Source organism: Podarcis cretensis (assembly GCF_951804945.1).
Source record: "Podarcis cretensis genome assembly, chromosome: 8".
In the NCBI taxonomy this organism is placed as follows: Eukaryota; Metazoa; Chordata; class Lepidosauria; order Squamata; family Lacertidae; genus Podarcis; species Podarcis cretensis.
Genome location: NC_137177.1, coordinates 55,536,920 through 55,562,906, shown reverse-complemented (window position 1 = coordinate 55,562,906; position 25,987 = coordinate 55,536,920). Strand labels below are relative to the sequence as shown.

Sequence of the window (25,987 nt, the reverse complement as noted above, 5' to 3'; positions counted from 1 at the left end):
TACATTAAATATCATATGCACCATGTAATTGTCTGCAATGAACACCGCTAAGACAGTAATTGTGTAGTCAAGAGTTAATTTATTCACAGCAAGCCCGTGCAATGTAGATATTAATCTCCTGGAGTACACAAACTGTTGTTCAGGGTTAAAGTATTCACTCTTCCCGCAACATAAACAAGTCATCTCCTTATAGCTCTTCACATAAATTGCTAACTTACCACCAGGGGTGAATTCAGGATTGGAAAGGAGGCCAGCAGGAACCTCTCCTTCTCCACTGCCTTTTCTGTCCATTTCAAGCACTCTATTTACTACCCAGCAAAGTGAACACAAGGTAGGCAGGATAGCCTTTTCAATCTCTTCACTCTTGCTACTGTTTGCTTGCATGCTCAAAGTAGGCAGCTGAACAGGAAGAAACAACAATGGGCAGCAACAACAGGGGGGTAGCAGGAGAAATGGGCGAGTGTTAATTTCTCTCTCCTACTCCCCTCTCTTCATTACCCATTTTTCCAATCTTCCACATTCCACATCAGTTTGTGATTTTTTAATATAGTCCACTTAAAGATTAGTCTCCACTTGAGTGTGCATTTCTTATATGCCCATTTATTACTTGACTAAGATCTTCTCAGAGAAGATGTGGAAATAGCAGCATACAAGAAGCTACTAGTAAGGCAAGCAATAATTTTTGCAAGCATTAATTACGCATAGCTTTGGGTTGGAGGAATGCATCACAAAAGTCAGGAGTGAGAATTGCAGCAAACAGCTGCAGTTGGGTTTGTGCATTGTTTTGGAGTGCACAAATTAGGTAAATTCTCCATGCAAACTGAACTGAACTTTCAGTAAATGGTCAAAAGAAGAAGGAAAACCCCGAAGAATTTTTAGTCCAGCACTACATTCCTTATTTCTAGTGTCCTGTTGTCCAAAGAGCACTCAACATTTTAACATTGGATTTTGTCTTCTTCCCACATGGGGAAGTGGGAGACAATTTTTATTTAATTTGTCAAAACTGCAACCAAGGGTACTTCAAAGAAGCACTTAGTCTCACCAATGCTTTCGGAGAGTGGTGACATTGCTTTATTGCCTTATGACAAAGGAGGCCATACCACGATGGGTTGTACAAGATGTGGTTCTTTTGTTTTGTTCTTGCTTGTACCATTGTTGGGAATAACCAAATAATATATTTTAGAAAAAAATATGACAACCAAAGATCAATAGATTTGTTATTCTAGTGATGCAAATATTGAATCATTAAACTGTAGAGTTAGAAGGGACTTTGAGGGTCATCATCTCAACATGTGGTCTCCCATCCAATTTGAAGCCATGCAGGACCCTGCTTAGCTTTGCTAGCAGTTTTATTGGGAAATCAGCTGGATGAAAACACTTTCTTGGGGATGAAGAGCCTGCAGCCTTCCAGATGTTGGGTTCCAATACCCATCAGCCCCAGCCAACATGGCCACTGGTGAAGGGTGATGGTCAGGGATGATAAGACTTGTAGTCCTTTTGCTTCTGAAGGGCTACAGGTTCCCTTCCCTGCACTATCTAGAACAAACATGAGCCAGCCCTTTACTGTTTACTCTCCTGAGTCAATTATAATGTATAATTAAGAAAGGAAATAGTGCAAATGCCAAAGCAAAATTGCCTCTCTAGGGAGATACAGATCAGAATTAGTTGAGGATGATACTACCTGCATTTTAAAAGCACTTATAGTGGATTAAGATAAACTACTCACATTTATGAGTATTACATTCACCAATGCCTTCAAAATCTAGGTATGCCCCTTTATTGATTTTGGGGTTTTTGTAGAGTCAAATAAACTGTTTGCAACCAAAGATCAGGGTTGGCATAATAAATATGTACCAGTCAGGTGACATTTGGTATGACGTGGAATTGTTGGCAGACCAACTGATGATGGCCTCGATCCATTTCATTATGAGACTGCTTGCTAAGGTCCAGTTTTTGATTCCAAAAGAAAATATATTTTCTGCCACCAAGGTTACAAGGATCTATGGTAGCAAAAGTCAAGCCATATGCATGCATTAGCAAACTATCATTGAAAGTGGGTGATAGGGAAATCGTCACCATCTGGGTGTAGTTTGACTATGGCTTCCACATTCCCTGACTATGACCCATGGACCCCAACAACATTTGAAGGACCCCACACCAATTTTAAAGTGAGGAGAAGTTTTAATTCTAGAATGGAAAATTACATTTACTTACCTACTTCTTACCACTTCCTGCTTCGAACAATGCCAGAACAGGACTTTCCAGTCTCTGAAGTTGGCAAAATGCTCTCAATGACTCCTCCTTATGCCTAGGTGCCATGGCCTATTGACCATCTACTGACACACACACACACACCACACACTAAATATGGAAAAGAATTTAATTTGAAGTGACTGAAATGGGACAAGTGGTTATGAATAGAGGGATTTCTGAACCAGACCTTTCCTTTTTCATGCTTCCGTCTCAAGGGGAAAGCTTTCATTCCAGAATGATAAGATTAGATACACTTTCTTACAGTCGTATTCTTCACCCTGCTACACTTTAGTCAAGAGACTTTAATTTGGGTGCTGTACAGTTGCCTAGTGATGTCTTCATCAGCTGTTCAAAAGCTCCGGGTCAGGAGCTCAGAGATTTGAATATATAATTTGGCTAATTGACTCAAGTGTCCCTTTTGACCATAGTCAATTTCTACTAATTAGAAATAAGGATCATTAGCTAATGTGTGTAAAGAGTGCTGAGGAGGATGTGTTGCAAGAAGGGCTGAGTGCTGCATTCAACACATGAGACAGAAATGATCTTCCTTTCTCCCTATTACCACTCGGAATTCGAAAAGGTCCCAAACTGGATGAAAGTGGCCTGAAGGTCAGTTCTAAACTCTGTATTCTGCACATGAAGATTCTTGCCTGTATATGCACAAGCATAAAGCCCAGCACCACAGTTCTGATCTCTGAAATAGGGTGGGTCCTAAAAATATGCATCTTCAATGTCAAAAACTGGGGGGGAAGTGTGTCTTCAGCTGCGTAATGAAGATGCCGAATGAATAAGTTGGGGGAAACACAGGAAGCTGCCTTATACTTAGTCAGACCATTGGTCCCTCTAGCTCAGCGTTGTCTACATGCTGACTGGCAGCAGGTCTCTAGAATTTTCAGACAGGGGTCTTATCCCAGCGCTACCTGAAAATGCTGGAGATTGAACCTAAGACCTTCTGCATGAAAATGTCGGTGCTGTACCATTGAGCCATTGCCCGTCCCCTGACCTGGTAGAATGCAGTTTCCTCCATCCTTAGAGTGTGAAGCACAGCATGATTCATCTTCTATTCAAGTGGTCATGGAGCCTAGGCAGAGCATGGGATGCCTATGCCACATGGTACCATGCAGACCACACCCTTGCTACCGTCTCCCTCCATGCATGCATATGTCACCATCTCCTACATAACCCCACCACAAGGACCTCCTGCTGCAAAACTGTCGTGGCAATAAGAGGCTCCAATAAGCTTACACAACCACAATGCAGTCTGGCCTAAGACTAATTGCAAACAAGGAAGTGCCAAAAATTGCCTGGGTACCCACCTTATCCAAGACCCACCCTACTGGGTGTTGTTCTTGGGCTTTGCTTAAGGATTTCCATAGGTATCTGATTGGACACTTTGGAAACAGGATGCTGGATTAGATGGGTTTTGGTCTGATCCAGTAGGGCTCCTCAAATGTTCTTATGAGTAACAGGAAGGAAGGGCTGTTGCTTTCATGCCCTGTCTGTGAACCCCTCAAAATAATCTGGTTGGCTACTAGATCATCTATTTGGCCATTGTGTGAACAGAACGCTTGACTAGATGGCCCATTTGCCTGATATAGCAGCCTCTTCTTATGTTCTATGCTGACATCTCAGCACCTTACTGTTGGGTTTTTTCACCAAGGCTGTAGGGGTAAATTAGGTCACCCTGTAAATCACCAAAAGCTGCTTCTGGTCCAGCTCCCCACCTTTATGAGAAACTAAAGCATTATCGATCCATGAACATGCACCTTCTTTGTACATCATTTCAAAAGTGCCCCCTTATATACAAAATCTACAAAGAGTATCAGGAGAGCCAGCTCAGGTGAAAGCCTTCCTTACCCCCACCCCCATTTTTTTTTCAAAGAGTTAGATCTTTGGGGAAAAAACTACACATAAAAGGAAAGAGAACCAAAGCCTCTATCCCTCCCTCCTGATAGTCAGCAAAGCAAAGCTGGTGAAGCCACAGGGGAGCCGCCATGTAGAACCTGCTGTTCTCACACAGCTCAAGCCTGGCTTTTGAGGTTTGCAACCATGACAAATCATGAGTTTCAGAATACCAGTACGCCGGGGATGGGTCATTCTTGTGTACTACTCGATCCCAAGAGGGAGAAAAATCCAGAGGGAAGATACCTGAGTGACATTTCAACTGACACATCGAGGAGTAGCAGAGACAGCTTCTCCGCTGTGTGCTGGGTTTGGTTGCATCACTACCGTTGCTTCCAACCCTAGGACAAAGCATTGCTGTTGTTGTTGTTGACTTATTTGTACATTTGCATGTTTACATTTATAACTCAACCTTTCCAAAGAAATCAGGACACTTCTCAACCTTTTGAAAAAAGGTTGGGGGGGGGGGTTGGTTTTGGTTTTTTAAAGGTGATATTCAAATTCATGGATCTAACTAAGGCCACATTCATTCCATACATTTCAACCACTATGATTCCATTTTAAACAGCCATGGTTTCCGTCTCTTTGTTTGTGTAGGATACTTTCTTTGCCTTGGTGTTGTTTGGCAATTGGGATACTTCCTTTAAAATAAATGAGTGAGATATAAATGTTGAGAAATAAACTAAGGGTGGGTGAGGGTGAATAAAAATGAAGATTGTGTCCTGCTTAGACATTTGTGGAAGGTTTATCAACTGAATATGAACAAACCCAAGCCATATTCATGCCATACATGGGCTTCCCCCAAGGAATTCTGAGAGCTCTCATTTGTTAAAGGTGTGAGAGTCACTAGGAGACCCCTTATTCCCCTCCTACAGCTGCAATTCTCAGAGTGGTTTATCTATCAGTCCCTCTTCCCAAGGAACTCTGGGAACTGTAGCTCTGGGACAGCAAATTCTGCTTTAAATGTATAGTGCAGATGAGACCACTGCTGGAGAGGGAGAGGGAGCCAACCCACCACATCCTGTTTATTTGGATTCCTGACAGAATACAGCTGGTATAGGTGGGGTCCATACACAATTTCAGCAATCTTTGGTTAGGGGAAACAGAGGCAATGGTTCGGCTAGCAGCCATCTGCAATGCCTGACTGAATCCTTCAGTCTCTCAAAGTGACTGAGATACATGAAGCCCAGTGGCATCCCTCGCATCCTTTTGACCAGTGCTTTGCTAAGAAAAGGAAAGAAGTCTCCACATTTCATAGTGAAAGGTCATATCCTTCCCCTTTTTATTTTCCAGGGAGTATTGCACCAAAAACATCAACACAGTCAGAGTTTCTTCATCAACTGGTAAGACAACACAGAAAACCAGCTTACCCAGTGGCTGCATGTATGCCATGATCATGTTATCACTTAATAAATGGTTGTCTATATGAACTATTACAACTTAGAGGCAGGATGGTGGGTGGTGAGGCATTTTTCTTGGCAGGACTTGGTGCACAGAGTTGATTGCTCCTTGTGAATAATGGTCCTTTGCAGCCACAAAGGAACATTCCTAAGATCAGAGCACCAGATTGTTGGAGTTTGGAGGAGGAATAGGGTCAAGACTTCACTTATTTTATTGGCAAATGGATAGATGGGAGATAGAGATCCATGGAAGCAGCCACTGGTAGCATCAGAAGCAGGGAAGGTCTGATCCTACAAACATTGGTTTATAACTCCCACCAATCCAACCAACATGGAATGATAAGAGTTGTAGTTGAGCAATACCGGGGTCTGGTCCTTAGTTCAAGAGCAGAGGACCTGATTTGCCTCCAGAATGCCCTAGGATCAGTCTGGTGAGTCCAGTTAAAAGGATCTCAAAGTAGACAAAACAAGGCTAAATGGACCAAAACCTGTGTAAATATATGGTAGTTTCATATGCTCATATGGACCAGTGGCTAAGTGGACCAGTGTGGATCAATGGCTAAATGGATCAAAACAAGACTAATGTATCAATGGCTGAATGGACCCATAGCTAAATGACTAATGGGTCAATAGCTAAATGGAGCAATAGCCTGTCTGAATATAAGGTTGTTTCTTATGTTCATATATTATCCATCATATATTGCAATACAGCAAATACCCATCCTAGGAAGAAAGTAGGTGCAAAGAGTGGGTAGTCTGCTCTCTCCATCAGTAGTTAGTTCCAAAGTTAATTTAGAACAGAGGTGGGGAACTCTTTTCAGTCTAAGGGTTGTATTCCATTCTAAGCAACATTCCAGAGGTTGCATGCAAGTGGTGACTGCAACAACGGGAACATCTAATGTAAATATTACAGGAGACAGGAGACTTCTCACCCTCTCTCTGTCCTCTGTTCAGGCAAGCAAGAGGCATTCTCAGAATTCAAGAATTCTCAATGAAGGTGCAAGGCAAGGTTGGTGAGAGGTGTTGAGAGAGAGGATGTGACCAGGAAGATGATGGAGGGACCAGACAGAAAGACTTGGAGGGCTGCATTTGGGTCTCGGCCCTGACATTGCCTGCCCCTAATTTAGAACATGTATCTATTCATACTCAGCCACTGCTACAAGTGTGGGATCCTCTTGGCTTTCCAGATGTTACTAAGCTGCAACTTCCTTCAGTGGGTGGTGTGTTTTAGTCCTGCCTTTTAAAAATACAAACGAGCTTTTGACTTTATTCTATTTTATTTTTGTTCTGGTTGCTTCTGACTCCAAGTGGCCAGCACTTGTTGTGATTCCTGCATTTCAAGGGGGTGGAATAGATGACTCTTAGGATTCCTCCCAGTTCTACAATTCTATCATTCTAGGATTTATTTATTGTTGTAAAAAAAATTGAGATGATGATGATGATTATAGTTGGAGCCCCTGTCTGTTGACCATGCTTGATGGTGCTGAGGTTTCCCACATCTACACCATGTTTATAGATGGGGACCAAGAACTGGAAGAATGCCCAGTTGGTCAATTGACCATGGTCTTGGCCAAAGTCATGCTTCCAGGCCATCTTTCATCACCCTGGTGCCTGCCTTCCAAGTGCTACTGAACCTCAACACCTATCATTTCTGACCATTAGCCACACTGGCTAGGGCTAATGTGAGTCCAGCAATGTCCAGGGTGAACAAAACTTCTCCAGACTCATCTCACTTACCTTGCCACCAAACATTCCAATGAAGTTGTGGGCCAGTCCACTTAGCTTACAGCTAAGTAGTTGTACCTATGTAGCTTCTTAAGGGAAAAGGAAAACAATCGAGGGGGAAAGGCCGGCAAAACTCTGGGAAATAATTAATTTCCCAGAGAAGTTGAGACTGGTGCATTTGAGAGCCCAGCAAAACACAGAAGGTTTGAGCATCAGCTAGCGCCGGTGTCTCCGAAAACTCAGCAAGCAACAGGAGATCAAGAACCCCTTGATATTTATTTATCTGGTGTTTTCTTTCAGATCTTGCAATATGACAACACATGTCAGTGTCAGTCGAGGTCCTGCTGGCAACACCTTGAAAACTATGTGGAGGTACAGAAAATAAACAGCGCCGGCTGTGATTTCAGTGATAAAATACCAATGTAAGGGAAGCCTCTTGGGATCCATAATCTCAAATTGTCACGGGATAAGAATTGTCTGTCTTTTTGATAAAAGATGTCAAGTTTCCCCTTCTGGGTTTTAAAGAGAAAGAAGCACTTTTTTCCTTCTTATTATTATTTTTAAAAGCTGGCTGTATACCAACCAAGCCTGCAGAAGGGATTTGCTTCGTAGTGTGACTGTTTCTGCTTCTGCCCATCTTTTCCTGTAGACTTTGATATCACAATCCTATTTGATAGTCCAATCCCCACATTTTATTTTTTGTTCAGCACATTTAATTTTACCAGCATGGACTAAGGGTGACAGATCTTAATTACTGTATACTTCAAAAGGCATGAGATGAGCTTTTATTTTATGAAAACAAAAACAAACCTGCATTTGTAATTAAAAAAACAACCAATTAATTAAGTTGGACGGAAGATTGATTTTCTTTGTTGTTTGTTTTATGGATTATTATTACTATTTCTTAAGAGTACATTAAGGTTTGATTCTGCAATGCTTTTTTAAAAAAACCAAATCCTCCTGGAACCAGTGGCCATTTTAGAATATTTCAAATAACTCACCTATTTCTGGATGTCTGAAATAATTTTTAATTTGCTGTGACACTATGTAGGCTTCATGGGAGAATAAGGATCCTGTATAAATGTATGATGGCTGTTACTGCCCTTTGTTGACAGGGTAAGTTTATGCATGTTTCTTCAAAGTATGTCCCACTTCGTTCAGTGGGGCTTGCTCCTATGTAAGTGTTACATTACTTTGGTGAATATTTTCTTCTGAGTAAGTTAATAGGTGTAGGATTGGACTGTTAGTTTTGAACATTGCAATGCTGTGAAATCATCAAGAGTGGAGAGATTTGCATGATATTGGGAATTATTCAAGGAGTGTCAGGAGACAGATGGGCAAATATGTCAATTTCAGTTCCTCATTTTCCTACTCTAGATTTCCACATCACTTTGCTTTTTAAAAATCATCATGAAAATTCATTAGTGTTTTGATGCAAATTTCTCCCCCAAAAAATACACTGTATGGGATTTCCTCCAAAGTACACATTGTTTGCAATTCAATTTTCCCTAATGTGTTGCATTCTTGTATGTTGCTTTCAGAAATAGATGTGTTTATATGTACATGTTGTGCTAGAATATGCTTTTGGGTACACATTACTTGGCTGGAGAACTGCATTACAAAATTCAGAGAAGGACACCCAATATTGTTTTCTTTTCTTTTCTAAAGTACATTATGATCTGTAAAAGCTACTGAATAAATTGCTCTGTGACTCTCCAGGCATTCCAGCATGGTGTTGTCTTCGCTCATGTTCTCACCACCTACACAGGGATGGATGTGCCAAGATATTTAGGTTGGCTTCCTTCAAAAGAGTGGGAAAAATGGGCTCAGCCCTCAGTCGGTGCTTCAGATGGGGCTGCTGTTCCTGGCAAGGGGAAAAAAACTGCTGGCATAGGACCTGCTTTTGCTTCTCATATGAAGCCCTGGCACTTATCTCGAAGCTGTTGATTACTTGGAAGGGGAGGGGCAAGGTGGTGGGAAGGGAGGCGTGTTGCAATCACAATGTGTCCCAAATTGACAAAGTGCACTGTGGAACTTTGGAATTCGCTCCAACAAGAAGCAGTGATGGCCGCCAACTTGGATGGCTTCAGAAGCAGATTAGACCAATTCATGAATAACATAAAAACATCAGAAGAGTCTGCTGGGTTAGGCCAGTGCGCCATCTAGTCGAGAATCTTGTTCTCATAGGGGCCAACCTGTGTTGCCTGTGGGAACCCCACAAACAGGACCTGAACACAAGAGCACTCTCCCACCGTCCTGTGGTTTCCAGCAACTGGTATTCGGAAGCATTATTGCCACCAAACATGGAGGCAGGGCATACATGGGCTAGGACCCACTAATAGAGCTATCCTCCCTCCATGGACTGGTATACTCCTCTTTTAAACCCATCCAGGTTGGTGGTCATCACTGCCTTCTGTTTATGTGCTGTGTGAAGAAGCACTTTTATCTGTCCTGATTCTGTGCCAAGTGAGGATTAACAAGTAAGATCCACCCTCTATTGTGTGGGCAGGTAATCCCTCCCCTTACCTGGCCTGGTTTCCCTGGCAACGCTTCCCCCAGGTGGGATTGGACAACTCACTGGGGTTAGGCGGGGACCTCCAGGTATCCCACCTGAGGGAAGGCAAAGCCTATGCTGATGGGGCCACTCCAGATCCAGGGCTGCACGCATCCACGCAAAAGGCGCCCCCCGTTTTAAGTGGGGAGCGGTCATTCTGTGTCCAAGTGAAATACAGTGTGATGTCATTCTTATATTTTTATTATATGCACACACAGAGAGAGGGGGGAGGGAGATGTGGTAGAGATATCAAAATTTTATTGTGTATCATTTTTACCCCTCTAACAGTCATGGAGGATCCTGGGAACTGCAGTCATATAATTGAAGAGTTGGAAAGGACCATAAGGGTCATCTAGTCCAACACCTTGCAATGCAGGAATCTTTTTTGCTCAACATGGAGCTTAAACCCATGACCCTGAGATTAAGAGTCTCATGCTCTATTGACTGAACTATCCCAGAAAGCTCCATGAGGTGCTATGGGTGCTGGGAACTGTATCTCTGTGTGGTCAGCACCCTTAACCAATGTGAGTTCCCATGATTTTGCAGGGAGGCCATGACCATTAAAATGCTATAAGAGTGCTTTAAATATCTTGGTTGGATGTGTCCTGATCCATTCAGCAAATAGACCATTCAGTGGTGCCCATTTGGTTAAGCCAGAGCCTGAGCACCTTGTGGGTTTTCGTCTGTGCTGCTGAACACTTTTCTTGTTTCTGTAGCATTGTATGCAGAGTACATCAGACCTGGAGAACATGGAATGCAATGGCCCATCCCTGCTTATGACAAGCAGAGGATAAATTAATGTTATTGCCCGGTTGATGCATATGTGGGTACAGAATATTCTTCTTTTAATTGAGCTGGCTCTCTCTGTAATTGAAAAGCACAGCTAACACAGAGGCAAGACTCATCACAACAGCTTGTCTCCTGTCACAACCCTCTAGTCAAAGAACGTGAAGAACTCAAACAAAAATGGGAGACTCAGTGACATGGAGGAAAAGCCGGTTGATGCTGTCTGTGTGTGTTTGTGTGTGTGTGTGTAATGTTGAAGTCATAGCTGTCAACTTTCCCCTCTTCTTGCAAGGAATCCTATTCAGAATAAGGGAATTTCCCTTAAAAAAAGGGGGAAACGTTGACAGCTATGTTTGAAGTACAGCTAATGCCTGTGAAAATATGATCCCTGTAAAGTTGCCACCATATAAATGTTCTTTCTGCAAGTCAGCTTACAGATGAAGGAGAAGGAGAAGTGCTGGATCACCACTGGTGCATAATTGGTCAATTGATGTTAGATGCTGATAAATATTGCATTTATTTGTCACCTTAACCCCCAAGGAGCTCAAGGGTAGCTTACATTGTTTTCCCCTTCCTCAATGAATCCCCACAACAGGTGTTTAAGCACATGTGCAAACCAAGTTTATTCTCTGCAAAAAATAATCATTGGTCAATGTGAGATAGTAAGCCATTTCAGTTCTTGCATTTCAATGATATTTGGTCTTAATTCCAACATTTCAACCTGCTTCACTCCTTTCAGTCACAACAAGAGCTCAGCTGGGTGGGATCAAAAGATACACTCTAGCCTAGCAACATGCTTCCAACAGCAGACCGTCAGATGACTCCAGGAAATCAACAAGCAAAATATGAAGTCAACACCACCATGGTTTCTCACCAGTGGCCCACATCAAGTGGCATACCTCCTAGGAACATTTTGGCAGGATGTGGCTCTCTAGCTGTTGCTGGACTACAACTCCCATAACCATGACCATTGGCCACACTGGCTGGTGGGAGTTGGAGTTAAACAACATCCAGAGAACCACAGCTTTTCCATCATGCATTTTTGCCATTCTGTATCATAGCTAGTTGCCTCCTCTCTTCCCTGAATTAGTCTATAATCTCTTGAATCTCACAATCATGCCCATTGTGAATGATCTCAAGCCCCCCCCCCCTTTTTTTTGTAATTCTCTGCACCCTTTTGGCTCTGAGAAAAGGTCAAGTGGCCACTTCAGCTGAGTTGGTGTCTTTGATCCCCCTGCTCTCTTCCCAGCACTGCACTCCTTAGAAGTAGTTTCAGCACCTGATTTATTAAGAGGCGGGTGGGGCCAGGCAAGTCTGTCGCAATCCCCGCAAAGATGATAATAAATCTGATCCTCATATCACAGGTGGTGCTGATGTTTTTGCCGGATTATGCTGAAGTTAGCAAATCAAACACAAATGTTTCTACCTTTCTTTTTAAAAAACACAATTATTTGTTTTTGCGTGATGGGTGCTAGCAAACCAGGAGCGTGGTGGAGAACAGGTTTTGCAACACTTTTTCTTTTATAAAAAACACACACACTTCCATACTAATAAATTTTATTTTAATAAAAGAGGGGTCAAAGAAGCAATAGTCCAGCTATTTTTATGCCATGCTGTCTGGGTTCAGTTTTTCGTTAGCCCTTTAAAACACTGTCAGAGGCACAGATGTTTCCTTATTGGCAAAAAAAAGTAGTTACTTAGCTACTTAAGTAGTATTTTTAACCTGCTCTTCAGAGGGGGGGAAAGGCTTACAGAGCAGAACAGCTTACAGAGATCATTAGTATAACAGTTCTTACCGTAAGGCCTAAAGTCTAAAAGATGCAACACAAAAGGAAAAGGAAATGAGAGGGATGAGGTAAAAAGCAATCTCTGGAACTTGAGTATGGTTCAAAGTTTTTGTGAGTTTTCTTTCCAGGAAGAGAGGTGGGGAGCAAGTTCCCTGCAGCATCTCCTTCTCTGGGTAACTGACAAAGCCCAGTTGGTCTCCACCTTGCCATGATATTCTTCCCAGGAGGCAAGGGAACAGCTTTCTGGTGTGGCCTTTGGTACCTTGGCTGATGGCTAGGAAAATTCCATGCCATTATTGCTCCCCCACACCTTCCAACATTTGGGCAAAGAAAATCAGGACAGGGTGGCTGGAGAAGGAGGGAAGAGGCAGCGGAAGCAATGGCAGGGGGGCTGCTTTGCTGGTGGCAGGACCCAGCAATGGGCAACACCACTTGCCCACCACCTGACCCCACTTTGCCTTACCTATTATAGTATAGAGTTCTCTTAATCAGGCACTTTCTATGATAAAGACAGAATCCATGGTAGTGGCTGTCCTGGCAAAATAGCGACAGTTGGAGTGAAGAAGGTATTGTGTGAAGAAGGTCTCAGGTTCAATCTCTAGGTTGGGTTGAGAGAAACACCTGCCTGAATGAAAACCTGGAGAGTTGCTGCCAATCAGTGTAGACAATACTGAGTAAGATGGACCAATGGTCTGACTCAGTATAAGGCAGCTTTCTATGTTCCTATTCTAATGCAATGCTGCACATTAAGTGAAAAGGCCGTAGCTCAGTGGTAGAGCATTTGTTCTGAATGCAAAAGGTCTCAGGTTCAATCCTCGGCATCTCCGCTTAGGGTTGGGAGAAACTTAAGTCTCTTGGACATGGAGAGCTGCTCTCAGTGTCAGCAGAATGCCCTCCTTGGAACAAGGAAGCTTGAGAGAGCAGGCAGGGAAAGCTAGAGGATGGAAATAAACTTTGGAAACTCAGGTTGTCATATAACATATAGTATATATTAGGCTTACAATTTACACAGGGGGTGGTTTACATTCTGTGGATCACTCCTAAAGTCAAACTCATGTATAGTCAAGACCTATTGGGTTCAGTGGCGGGTGGGGTTGCCAAAGTCATTTTTCCCAGAACCCCACGCCCTTTTAATTTTATTTTTAAAATATTGTCACATGTGTAAAGCTGACTGTGCATACGTTAAATGCACACAAGTTGTATGTAAAAGGCAAGAGTCTGGTTAAAGGGAATGTTGACTGGAGAATGCATTCAAAGCTCCAGTGTCCTTACCTGGGAGTAAGCCACAATGAAGTCAATGGGGTTTCATTCAAAGCTCCAGTGTCCTTACCTGGGAGTAAGCCACAATGAAGTCAATGGGGTTTACTTTTGAGTAAACATATATTGGATTGCACTAATTTTCTAATCCTCTTTTCCCACAATCTAAGCTATTCTTGCAAACACCTTAACTCTGTGCCCATCTAAGTCAACTCCACTCCACCCACCTGTTAGGCAAGATTTTGCAAGTGCAGTATCAATGTCACCTCCCTACGTTATCTTCCTTTGCTCCTGTTACACTTTCTCCTCTTCTTTGCACTGATAGCTACACCACTGAAAACGACCTCCTTCATTTCCAGACAGATCTGCTTTTATGTCTTTCTATCCCCATCTCATTGTTCTTCAAACTCCCCTCCCGCTTTACGTATACTTTGCCAACATTTCTCCAGCGGATATTGCGTGTATTTCTCTAGTTCGTGGATGGCTAACCAGTGGCACTGAAGGTTTTTATTATTTATTTCATAGAATTTATGTACTGCTCAATTGCAAGAAGAAGAAGAAGAAACCTCAAAGCAGCTTATAGAAAGCAATTACAAGATTCAGAAAATTAAAACCAGCTGTAAACTAAAAACACATCAGCATTGTGAGATGTTTGGAATATATTCTAGATATATTCTAGATATCTGTAAAAGCTACTGAATAAATTGTTCTGCAACTCTACAGGCATTCCAGCATGGTGTTGTCTTCGCTCAGCAGTGGTCAGGGATGATGAGAGTTTTAGTCCCACAACTTCTGCACAGCCACAGGTTAGCCACCTCTATTCTTGGCTGACGCAGCTCCATGCATGCCTGTTCATCAGTTGAGAACAGCAGCACCAAGTGGTGACCTGCGTATGCCAATGGTGCATGAATGGGGTCTTTGGTGCAATTCCACATTACTTTATATGTAAACCATTTTAGAGGAGATGCTTCACACAAGTCTGGGTCAAATGTTGAAGCATGGTGGTGAGGAATGAGGGCATCAGCATTTCCCAATTATTGGGAGACAATAATTGTCTGAAAGGGGGGATAAAAAGTGGGAGGGAAGCTAATAAATAAAACAATAGGAGAAATGTTTTTGGGGTTTTTTAAGCAGTGTACTGACACAGAAGAGTGACAACATTCTCCTTAGAACACTGTTATGATTATGATTATGATTAAATTTATTACCCTCCTTCACTGGCAAGTCCCAGGATGGGTTACAACAAATTAAAATTTAGAATTAAAAAGAATGGATAGTCACAGCTGCCTCTGTGTGCAGCTGAATGTAGTGGTAAAAGCCCCAACTTTGTTTTAATGTATGGTGGCCCCAGAGATCCTCTCAAAACTTGAAGGTGAGATCCCAGTATTCAAAAGAAATAAAATGGTAAATAATCCCGCTACACACTTTCTTGATGCTCTCCAATTTTGTAGTCTTGATTTTTTAGCTGGTGAGTTTAACCTGCTTTCCTTGACTCTTTCAAGATTGGCAGCTGATTTGCATTTTAGAAATCTCATAAACGGCACCATCAGTGGTATTCATGCCATATTTGGAAAGAAAATATGTCATCAGCGAGTGACTGAGTAGAAAAGTTCTGGTCTGTGGACAATAGAGAGTGAATGGAACAGGTGATCTGGTTTACCTAGAACAGGATTGTCAACATGATGCCCTTCAGGTGTGGACTACAACTCCTATCATCCCCAGCCAGTGTGGCCAATGAACTGGGATTATGGGAGTTGTAGTCCAACAGCATATGGAGGACACCCCCTTGGCTACCACTGGGCTAGAGCCCTAATCTATAGTGTCATTGACATCTATATTAATACAGGCCTAGAACATGGTATCCGCTTCCTCACTCTTTTCCGGTTGTTTGGTTTGTGGCAATAAGGAAAGGCAAAGCCACGTTTGAAACATACAAGAAACTGACGTGCTGAAATTTAACAGCCTTCCCCAGGTCTCAGTTGCTGTTTGTGCAAATTAGTATCCAGGCCACTTTACAAGTGTATATTCTTTGCCCAACAGATGCTATTCCTGTCTCTGGTGTAAATAACATAATGAGACAAAAAGTATGGCATGGTGTAAGCCACTTCATAACAAAAAGAGGGGGTGGGGAGACACCGGGTGAAGAAATAATTAAATCAACCTGTTTGAAACAATGCTGGAGACTTGAGCGATATACCATTACACGTTCCTGGGAAGAAGAAGAAGACGAGGCGAAGAAGAAGTGGGGAGGGGAAACCACAGCCAAGGAAGTGGAGAATGTTTAGCTGCCAATGTCAGAAGCAAGGGGATAACATTACTCGCTTAGTAGCTTTGACTTTGGCACCAACTTGAGTGTCACAGTATTAAAACAAAAAAATGTTGCAGCTAACATAACATTGCAGACAAAGAACAGATGATGCAGCTCTTCTGCCATCCATCATGAGCGGCGTTTCCAACTCCGGGGATTCTACCGGCGCTGACATTTCAGACAAAGTATGTGTCAACCATATTAAATAATATACCAAGCTGCGGGTTATTAAGTGTGGGGTAACTTGACCACAGCAATTAAAGAGAGATTAAAGTATAAGGATCAACGGGCTGTGTGGCGTGCACCACTTTCCCCAGCAACTTGTGGGAGCCTTGAATATTTCAAAGTGTAGAAGCCACATCAGAAAGCAAAAGATTAGTCAGTCAAAATCTATTTATTTTTCCCTCCCCTATTCTGCCTACCATCTCCATGCAGCAGACACTCTCGAATACTACTTGGTCATTATCATTGTTCTGGTTATTATGCATATACATAAAAAGGCAACTAAGACTGCAGTCTTAGAGACACATACCTGAGTGCCATTGAACTGAATGTGGCTTACTTCCATGTAAACACATGGAAGAGAGGGATGGGCAAATCTTTTGGTTTCCATTTCTCTCCATTTCTCACCATTCCATTCTTAAGTTCAGTTCTCCACATTTCCACATCACTGTGATTTAAAAATGAAGTCCTTGCGAAAATTCATCAGTCTTTTTGTGTGAATTTCCCCTAATATACGTGTGTTTGCAAAGCAATGTCCCTGAATAAAATTCATTTTGGAATGTTCTTTCCCCTAATGTGTGCATTCTTATGCACGCTTGACCCCCAAATGTGTTCATTTGCAGACATTGTTTGGCTGGAACAGTCACAGACAAGTGTGTTGTGAAAGGTGGTGGTTCGCAGATTGTTTAAGAAAGTGTGGATTTGGCAATTTTACCCTTAAACCAATAGCTGCTAGCCACAATAGCCATGCTCTACCTCCACAGTTGGCTCTTCTTAAGCTCTTAAAAGTGAACTGTAAAAAAATTCTCCTCCATCCTTAACCTAAGAACATGAGAAGAGCCTGTTGGATGAGGCCAGTGGACCATCTAGTCCTGTACCCTGTTCCTCATTGGCCAGAAACCTGCAACCAGGAGCTGAGCACAAGAGACCTCCTGGGGTTTCCAGCAACTGGTATTCAAAAGCATTGTTCCCTCTGACTGCGCATAGCCATCACGGCTAGTAGCCTTCGATAGCCCTCTCCACAAATTTGTCCAATCCTTCTTTAAAGCCATCCAAGTTGGTGGCCATCACTGCCTCCTGTGGGAGCTCATTCCATAGTCTAACTATGTGCTCCATGAAGAAGTCCATCTTCCAACATTCAGTCCTGTTAGATGGATGTTCTAGTGTTATGAAAGAAAGAAATCTTTTCTCCATCCACTTTCTCCATATCATGCATAGATGTTTCTCCATTCCCACAATGGCCTTCATTGACAGTGTCCCTGTATGTTGCTGTCCTGTCCATTCCAACTGCAGCTCTTCATCTTCTCTCGGTAATTTTATTGGGCAGAAGGGGAGTTTAGAGCCCTTCACGGCTTTTGTTCAAAGCGGTTGTAATGGGATGGGGTAGATTAATACATCACCTCTAGAGCAAGACAATAAGAGTCCCAGCATGTGACATATTTCATTTTTCCTCTCACTTTATTTTATTTATTTTTTAACAACCAAGCTGTAAACTCCTCAATAATGAGATTTGTAATGGGAAATGCTGAGTCTCCTTTTACTCCAGCGGCCTGAACTTGCTGTTATAATAAGCTATTTTTATCGTTTAAGTGATTACACCTTAGAAAATGACTGATGGTGACATAACTCCTGAGTTTAATGAGAGGAAGTCTTAAATGGCTCAAACTGATATTATAGCTGTTTAAACAGATGAAACAACAACAAAAAATATTATTATTATGAGTGGGAGGGAGAGTGTGTGTCGGGTGAAGGGCAGAACACTCTGCAAATAAAATTATTATATACTGATAGTTTACAGCTAGCCATAACAGCAGATGAGACCATATATTACTGTTCTTTGAAAAACACGGTGGTTAACCTCTAAATCTTAATTAAAAAATCAATGAATGCATTCATAGAAATGAGTGCTAAATAAATAAAAAGGTAAAGGTAAAGGTACCCCTGCCCGTACGGGCCAGTCTTGACAGACTCTGGGGTTGTGCGCCCATCTCACTTAAGAGGCCAGGGGCCAGCGCTGTCCGGAGACACTTCCGGGTCACGTGGCCAGCGTGACATCGCTGCTCTGGCCAGAGCCAGAGCCAGAGCCAGAGCCGCACACAGAAACGCCGTTTACCTTCCCACTGGTAAGCGGTCCCTATTTATCTACTTGCACCCGGAGGTGCTTTCGAACTGCTAGGTTGGCAGGCGCTGGGACCGAGCAGCGGGAGCGCACCCCGCCGCAGGGATTCGAACCGCCGACCTTTCGATCGGCAAGCCCTAGGCGCTGAGGCTTTAACCCACAGCGCCACCTGCGTCCCGCTAAATAAATACACCCCAACTAAAAGCCAAGCAGCACATTTAGCTACCATTTTAAGAAAAATGATTTCTCTGCCTCACTTGAAACCTGGTACACATTTTGGAACAGGGGTGATGGGACTTTGCCCTCCAGATATGGGGCTTTGGGTACATTCACATGACAGTTTATCCCATTTTACCAACATTCCCCTGTTAATTTTCACATTATATTTGAGCTTTCACACAATGCAAAAGCTGATTCTAGAAATATAATGGAATACAGTGCGAGTATACTGCTCATTTCCACATTATTTGCCAGTGGGTTTTGTGTGTTGTTGTTTTTTCAAATAGCAAATATACATACATGTGCTATATTCTACTCTATTTCCCTCAAATAACCATGGGAACTGTAGTTTATTAAAGGTGCTGGAAATTGTAACTCTGGCCCCCATCTTGACTACATGTTTAAAGCACTCTTACATCACTTTAAACAGTTATGACTCCCCCACCCCAGAATCTTGGGAAGTGTAGTTTGTTAATAGTACTGAGAAATGTGAGGAGACCCCTATTCCCATCACAAGCTACAGTTTCCACAGTGGCTTCACAATCAATCCCTCTTCCCAGTGAATTCCGGGAATTGTCATTCTGGGTGGAGAACAGGGAATACTCAATGCCCTTAACAAATTTTAGCTCCAGGATTCCTTGGGGGATGCCACGACTGTTCAAGTGGCTACCTGAAGGACAGCACCGAGGGCCTTCTGGAGGTTCCCTCACTGCGAGAAGCGAAGTTACAGGGAACCAGGCAGAGGGCCTTCTCAGCTGTGGCACCCACCCTCCCACCAGATGTCCAAGAAATAAACAACTATCTGACTTTTAGAAGACACCTGAAGGCAGCCCTGTTTAGGGAAGCTTTTAATATTTGATGAATTGTTGTATTTTAATATTTTGCTGGAAGCATCCCAGAGTGGCTGGGGAAACCCAGCCAGATGGGTGGGGTAATAATAATAATAATAATAATAATAATAATAATAATAATAATAATAATTAGTGCTTTACATGTAAGGTGGTGTGGATGTGACATAAAACAGCAGCATACATGCTGAGGGCTACTGCATACCCTCCAACATTGATCCAATGATACGATATATAAAAACACAATAAAACATTAAACTTTTTTTTTTAAAAAAAAAAAAACCCTTTCCTATACAGGATTGCCTTTGGACGGTTCAGGAGGTCAGATAACTCCATAGCCTCCAACATTTCTCCGCTGAAAATGGAATGTCCTAAGGAAAAGTGGGACATTCTGGGATCAAATCAGAAACTGGGATGGCTTCTCTAAATCAGGGGTACCCCTGGAAAATAAGGACGTTTGGAGGGTCTGATACTGCGTAAGACAGACTCTTCATCGGATCACAAGGCAATCACTACAGTCATGTCTGTGTTTATTTTGGGCTCTGGCTTTATATCCTGAATGCAAATTCTTAGCAATTCTAGAACTCGAAAATCTGGGTGAAAAATGAAAGCTTCGGGGCCCTGTGGGCTTTCAGAATTTTATCTGAACGGTGAAGGCTTGTCTGTCTCTTCATTTCTCAGCCTGTTTGTTTCTCATCTCACTCCTCGGCTGACCTCTGGGGAACATCGGATCACATGGAACGACAAGCAACCTGCCATCCATGCAAATCTTCAAGCTACTTAAAACTATGCCTGCAACAGCAGGATCCAAATAATAGACACAGCTCGCAAAATGGTTCCAAAGATAGCAGTGGGATGAAGGCAATAGGAGGCCCTTTTCCCAAAAGTTTACATTGTCTCGTGCAGTAAACATGTGGATACATGCAACCTTTGAGGTAGAGAGCTTCAGGACCAGGGGACGAATGCAGCCCTCAGGTATGTCTGTCTGGTCCTCAGGAGTTTCTTCAGGCCACAAACTCCTCTCCCCCAGCCATACTCCAGCACTTGTGAATCACAGGTATATTGTCTTAGAACAGGTGACATTGAGCACCAGTGGCTTCTCAAATGTCACCATCACCTGAGGCAGCCCTGTAAACCTAATGGATAAAGCAGAGCTTTAATCTGGCTCATTTAGACTCATGGGTTGGATGTTTTCTGACCCTGGTTCAGGAGGTGTGGATCAGGTCTGGCTCATCTTGGAATCACACCCGTAAAACATCCCTCAGGTCCATTCATGGCCTCTGAAAATTGTGTGTACATGTTAGATTTTCACTTCTGGAAAACCTTTCTCTTGTCAGTTAGCACATTTACATCTCTTTAACTCTTCTTTAATGCCTTTTATTTTCCTCCCTCCCTCCCTCTTTCTCTCTCTCTCTCCAGCCTTTTTGAAGCACATGCCTTCGGGAATAACTTCAGAGACCTGGATTTTTCCTGGGTAACTGACTAATAAATACATCACCATAAATACAAACTTCAATGAAGAGGCTTTATTTAAAGCAACTTTATTTGCATATGGAAAATATTGTTGTTTTTTAAAAAAACAAGTAAAAAAAATATGCAACAGCATTTATATACCACTTAATCGTCAAAATCCCTATCTGCTATGTATGTATGTATATGTATCTTGTAGAACTCCTGATTTTATTTTGGAACGTTTTTAAGCTAACATGTGTGTGTGTGTGTGTGTGCGCGCGCGCGCAGCAACTTACAAAAGGGAAGAGCCAACATACATAGACGCCAGCCTAAACACACACACATACACACACCAGACACAAAAATGCAATCTTTTAGGAAATATCTGAAGCTACCAACTTCTATATGTTTTTCTTCACATGATGAATTTACTTTTCTGTGACCTCTCTTTAGTCTGAAACTGAACCTGGGACAGCACTAGCTGACCCTAAACATTTAGTTACATTAATCATGGGGTGGGTGGTGTAGTGGATTTCTTTTATTTCTTTTATTTTTTGGACTCTGAGCACCCTCAACAAAAGACATTTTATCCACTGGACATTGATCAAAACAGGTATCTCCAGATCACAGGACATTAATCACTTTCCCGATTATCAGTTCCGCCAGTAGAATATGTAAATGGGATGGCTGTCAGCGATAAAAGGAAGTGGAATTTATTTTCCAGTGGAGCCCATCTGGAACTGTTGATACCATCTTCCCTAAGACAGTAGAGGTGTAGAGATAAATTCTTTGCATTCGTGATGCTGGCTGGCTTGCTGACAGACCCCCGCCACCCCCGCCTCCCTCAAAGAAATAATGATGTCCAAGTGCAATTAAACAAAAGCTCACAGAAGAGTGTTTGCGCAGCGAGGTGGGAGTTTCAGTCCCTGGAACGATTTGCTGACCTGCTTGCACAGTTAGAAAAAGAGGTTTGCGGCTTTAAAAGAGAGGGGGGGACAGCGGTGATGTTTCCTGAAAGCTCTTCTAATTCTTCTGGAGCCTCAAACGTTTCGAGGGAATGCAGCTCCTTCCTGTGCCAACCCCCACGCCCAGCTGTGATATCTTTGCCTCGTGGCTAAGGACGTGTAACTGCAACACTCGGAGGAGAAGGCTCCCCATGGCAGATGACAGACCCTTTGGACATATTCATAAGACAGCAATTCTCACGTAGGAAACACAGAGCTTGTCGGGATGCTCTGCTGAACATCTTGAGACACGTGTGCAGCATTTATGCTGAATGACCTGTTGGAGCAACAATTGCACTTTTGCTACCTGGCCAAGTTTAAGGTTTCACTATTAGCAGTGCTAGAGGACAAGATGGTTGGACAGTGTTCTCGAAGCTACAGACATGGGTCTGACCAAACTGCGGGAGGCAGTGGAAGACAGGAGTGCCTGGCGTGCTCTGGTCCACGGGGTCACGAAGAGTCGGACACGACTAAATGACTAAACAACAACAAAATTAGCAGTGCTTTTTTTCTATTTAAAAAATGTTTAGGGGTACTCTCATTATCCTGCTCATATTGAAATACAGTGGTACCTCGGGTTACATACGCTTCAGGTTACATACGCTTCAGGTTACAGACTCAGCTAATCCAGAAATATTACCTCGGGTTAAGAACTTTGCTTCAGGATGAGAACAGAAATCGTGCTCCGGCGGCACAGCAGCAGCGGGAGGCTCCATTAGCTAAAGTGGTGCTTCAGGTTAAGAACAGTTTCAGGTTAAGAACAGACCTCTGGAACGAATTAAGTACTTAACCTGAGGTACCACTGTACTGCCCCTCAATGAGGCCAAACTTAGATTCACAAAATGTTTAGGAATATGTGTACCCCCAGAAAAAAAAGCACTGGGTATTAGTACATAAAGCAGCTTAGGAAATACCTACCTGTGAGATTGCCTTACACTGTATGTGTCCACTTGACCAGTTTGCAGAACTGGCATTGTTATAGATGCTACATAATACTCATTTCAGATTGGCAAGAAATTTTTATTTATTTATTTTTAGTGTGCCAGCACCATACCCTCCAACATCTATCTGATGAAAATTGGGATGTCGTCAACAACAACAACAATTTTATTATTTATACCCTGCCCTTCAGACTGGGTTGCCTCAGCCACTCTACGTGGCTTCCAACATATATAAAAACATAATAAAACATTAACCATCAAAAAACCTCCCTCTTCAGATGTCTTCTAAAGGTTGCATAGTTACTTATCTCTTTCACTCGGATGTTGCATAATTCCCATACCCTCCAACATTTCTCCAATGAAAATAGGGGCGTCCTAAGGAAAAGCGGGGCATTCCAGGATCAAATCAGAAACAGGGACAGCTTCTGTAAATCTGGGACTGACCCTGGAACATGGGGATACTTGGAGGGTCTGCAGCACCCACACTTTGGAACTCCCTGCCTATTGATATCATTGTGCTGCTTTTGACACCTGCTAAAAACAGACTGCAGGCTGTGGGGTCACAAGTTTGAACTCTCCCCTTGCAGGTAGAAAACTAGGAGATAGTGGCCTGAGATATATGGATTGTATCCAAATATATTCTACTCTGAATAACCCACTGAAATGAATAAACATGACTGTTAGGTCTATTAATTTCAACAGGCCTACTCCAAGTTAGGGGTGGGTGGGTAATTCAATTCAGAGTACATTTTCTGCTTTATATTTTAGTGGGATGGGGAGGAGTTGGGTCACAGAGCTACAATTCCCAGAGTGGTTTAACAGTCAATTCCTCTTCCCAGGGAACTCTGGGAATTATATCTCTGTGAGGGGAACAGGGGCTTCCTCTCAGCACCTTTAACAAACACCAGTTCCCAGAATCCTTTGGGAAATGCCATGACTTTTTAAAAGTGGCATCATGATGCTTTAAATCAGGCTTCCTCAACCTCAGCCCTCCAGATGTTTTGAGACTACAGTTCCCATCATCCCTGACCACTGGTCCTGCTAGCTAGGGATGGTGGGAGTTGTAGTCCAAAAACATCCGGAGGGCCAAGGTTGAGGAAGCCTGCTTTAAATGTATGGTGTTGATGTTGCCAAAGAGGAGGCGTCCTACATTGGACCTCCTTCTCCAAGGATCGATCTGTCTCTGTGGCCTTCAAGAAACAAACCTGATGGCTTGTATAGGAAGGGTCTAGCTCAGCTGGCAGAGCATCTGCTTTGCATGCAGAAGGTCCCAGGTTCAATCCCTGTCATCTCCAAGTAGGACTGAGAGAGATGGCTGCCTGAAACCCTGGCGGCCCACTGCCAGTCAGTGTAAACAGTAATGAGATGGATGGACCAACAGACTCAATATAAGGAAGCTTCCTATGTTCCCTGCAACACAACACTATCCCAGGTACCACAGGATTGCGGGCTTAAGCTATAGCCATGTTGCTTGGAAAGCATGTCCTTTCTTCCTTTGTCGTAGGCACTATTCAGTTGGGTGTCCTACCACTCCCACTTTCTCCTATGTAGGCATGGATTTACCAGCTGAAAACATCAATATTTCAGGGTCAGCATGAATTAGTAAATAAAATAGAGGATAAACCCCAAGCTTTCCCCATTTCTCTATAAAATAAAAATTATCTGACTTACACCCTTCCAGCCATCACTTTAAACCCCGATTGTATTTGCCAACATCTTTATGATAAAGAAAAGGTAAATAGGTCTGGAAACGTTCATGTATGTAAACTCACTTATTTAAAAGGTACTATAAATATCAAGATGGGCTTGTTGTTGGCCTGTTGTTTGTTTGCTGGTTTGTTTTTAGAGGAATCACACACATGCATAATGAATGAATTTCGCCCTTAGATAACTTCCTGAGTCTTCTCTTCGTTTAGTATGGAGGAACCAGTGCTTTTCATAATGAAAGGCAGAATTATCACATGGTGTAATTCCTAGCTTTATCACTGCCTCGTAGTGCCCTAAAGCTGTCATCAAAATGTTAAAATTGCACTTGCTTCAAGGATCTCTCAAATACAGAGAGCTACGTGTGTGTGGATTTATTACCTTCACCAGAAGTAGAACAAGCTTAACATCCATTATTTGTAAACATTTTAATTATTCCACCATGAAGATGTAAATCAAGTTGTTGTTTTTTAAAAAAAAATACTGTTTCCAGACTTTTAAACACCAACAACTCATATGCTAAATGTTATTCTTATCAAGCATCATCATCATCATCATTTTCCTGCCATCTCTCCTTAAGGCTTCTGGTGAGCATTAATATTTATACAGCTATGTTGGGCATTACGGCAATCCTGTAAAGTAGACTTATTTCAAATTTGTATAGAAAGAAACTGTATCCAACAAATCTATAAGTTGTTGGGGGTTTTTAAGTTATAATGCAGTTGGATCACATCTACATCATACATTTGAAGCACATGACTTCCCCCCAAAGTATCCCAGGAACAGAGTTTATCCCTCACAAATGTATAATTCCCAGCACCCTTAACAAACTACAGTTCCCAGGATTCTTTGGGGGAAGCAGTGTGCTAGTGTGGAGGTAACTTTATTCTGCACATGATGCTAGTGACATCCATTATTTGGTCCAAGCCGGTATTTCAGAATGCCTTGGGTTTATGACACGTTGGTCAAATTCAGAATCCATGCTAGACTAGGAGGACAAGGGAACATTCTAGAAGGAAGAAGAGGAGTGGCTGTATAGAGTACTGGGAAAGAACCTTAGCAATACATTCTGCATCTGTTAAGCATAACCCACATCCAGATTCTTATTCCCATGTATTCAAGGCCTTCTGGCTCCTGCATTGAGGATGTGGGGACGTCAAGATGGCTAGCAGCAATCCATAACACATGGATCATCATAGCTAAAGCAGCAGTCAACCAAGATCAAAGAAGCAGCAAAATCAGAGAGAACTGTGTGCAGTTAAGGAAAGGACTTAACTCTCCAGAGCAAAAGCATGTTGAGATGATGGGACCTTGCAATCTCTTGTATATAAAAACAAGTAAGAAGGCAGCCAATCAGGATCCCAAGCAGAAAATTCCAAAAGATGGGAGTCACCACCAAGAAGGCTTTGTTCCACAAACACACCTACCATTCCTTAGTTGGCAATGAAAGTTCTGAGTGGTTATACAAGTATTTGGGGCTTTACACAGTTGACATTTCTATTTTGT

At 42.6% G+C, this 25,987-nt stretch overlaps 1 long non-coding RNA gene across 1 annotated transcript; it reads left to right on the top strand.

The window, feature by feature from the left end:
• Positions 1 to 2,826: 2,826 nt before the first annotated feature.
• On the top strand, positions 2,827 to 7,783 carry LOC307221856. Its single transcript, XR_013841571.1, has 3 exons — positions 2,827 to 2,957; positions 5,449 to 5,538; positions 7,581 to 7,783. It is a non-coding gene; the product is annotated as an uncharacterized lncRNA (long non-coding RNA).
• Positions 7,784 to 25,987: the final 18,204 nt, after the last annotated feature.